This window comes from Mus pahari, chromosome 23, assembly GCF_900095145.1.
Source record: "Mus pahari chromosome 23, PAHARI_EIJ_v1.1, whole genome shotgun sequence".
In the NCBI taxonomy this organism is placed as follows: Eukaryota; Metazoa; Chordata; class Mammalia; order Rodentia; family Muridae; genus Mus; species Mus pahari.
The window spans coordinates 7,098,163-7,100,317 of NC_034612.1; positions in this window are offsets into that span (position 1 = coordinate 7,098,163).

Below are 2,155 nucleotides of genomic sequence, written 5' to 3' on the forward strand. Positions count from 1 at the left end.
CTCTCTCCTTTTATTGTCTCTTGAGTGTTCCTTTACATATTTTTGTACGAAAGTTCTGCCCATGATACTTTTCCTCATTTTTCCTTTATTAAACATTCTCTCTCCCTCTCTCTCTCTCTCTCTCTCTCTCTCTCTCTCTCTCTCTCTCTCTCTCTCCCTGACACCGTGTCGCACTAGTGCCTGTTGATTCTTACTCCATCAGGGGCCCTTTCCTCCCCCCGTGTCAACTTTCAGTGCTGGCCGAGACCCGGCCGCCCCTGCCGTCCACCACCCGCATCGCGGTGCCAGCGACGACGATGCGGTTCCGGATGTTCTGCTGAAAACCTTGGAGGTGGTTTTAGGGTCTGTCAACCAACAAACGGCGATGGAACACAGACGGATGTTGCTTTGCACAATCCCTCGTTGTCACCAACCAGTGAAAGTAAAGAAAAAAAAAAAGAGAAAATACCTAAAGAAACCTAAATAAACAATACATGCCAAGGGGGAAGAGACACAAAATCCGCAGCCTTACACCTTAACCAGCTGCTGCATAACTTTATTTTATTTTATTTTTTTGGTATTTATTCATCAGGAATTAAAAAAAAAACAAAGTTTTATTAAAGATTGAAAATTTGATACATTTTACAGGAACTAATTGTGATGTACATACGAAGTGGTAACATATTATTACTATTTTGGGGCCGGGGTGGGTGGGCGGGGTGAAGAGATCTTGTGGTTTTTAAGAACCTGCGGGCAAGTGTTTGCCTTGCCGGCAGCCTGGTCTACTGTATCCCAGCATCCCTCTGCTGTTGCAGATGGTGTGCGTACACTTAAAGGAGCTCATAGAATCCCAGTAGCACAAAATTGGGCTTTGGCAAATCATGTATTTTGTGTATAGAGGGAATCTAAGGAGAGGAATTGCTTATTTTCATATTGTATTTTAACTGTTTCTCTGATCAGAATTTTTTTACTTCCTCCTCCTGTTCCTCCCCCACTCCCCCACACCCACCCCAACCCCCACTCCAGTCTCTGGAGTTCAATGTCTTCTCTGCCAATCATCTGTTTATTTCTCCTTCCCCTCCCCACGCCCCCTATCTGTGGTCATAAATATTGCATTATTCATCCTTTCAAACTGTGTATTTTCTTACAATAAAAAATGATGAAGAGAAAAAGGCTTCACTCCTTTTGCATGCACTTAAAAAAAAAAACTTAAAAAAACATTTTTCAGGTTCCAAGGAAGAGCATGATTAACTGTCAGGGCTTTTAATTATATTTGTAAATAAAAGTGTTCGTCACATCGCCTGGCTGTGTTCTTGTAGCAGGATTTCCCTTCCAGGCCCCTCTGGGGATGACTCTGAGGGGCTGGGCCCTCCTGGAACCGTGCTCCAGGGCCTTGGCTGCTGCTCCTCCCGGAAGGATGCTGAGGGAAAAGCCCACTCTTCCCGTTTCTTCTCCTGGACCGAGATGGAGGAGCGCTGTCTGACACTCAGAGAGGCCGGCCCAGCCTGGGTGCCCCTAGCCGTAGAAGCAGGAGCCACACACACACACTGTGCGGAGCCTCCTGCGGTCACAGGCAAGAGGACCAGACCCCGCGAAGGAAAGCAAGCCGTGGAAGAAGCATGAGAACACTCCCACTGGAAACTGTCCCGTGATAGCCCAGGCTCCATCCCTTTCTGGTTCCTCTCACTGGAGTAACTATAGAGTAAATATTGCACTTCCGGTATATGGTTTTGGGGTCAGGACACTCTCACACCTGCAACCCTAGCCCTGCCAGCCGGGCATATTGAAAATTGGATCATGCTTTCTTGTCATTACTGTCTCTCTTCTTTCTTTTCTCTCTCCTTTCTTCTCTACTCCGGGTTTTGTTTTCCTTTTTTTTCCCCCCTAGAACTCACAATGTAGACCAGGCTAGCCTCCACCTCACAGAGATCCTTCTGCCTCCACCCCACCCCAACCTCCCCCAAAGGGCTGGGATTAAAGGCCGGTGCCCTGTCACACCCAGCCCAGTTTTGTGTTTTCCTACTGACCTGAGAGCTGGACTGCTTCGACCTGCTTAGCCAGGCTGAGGTCACATGCAGCCATCTGTTCTGCAGTGCTGGGGACTAAGTTCAGCCTCCTGTGCTAAGTAAGCACAATGCCACCGAGTCAGCCGCAGCCCCCAGCACTGCTTTTTTTT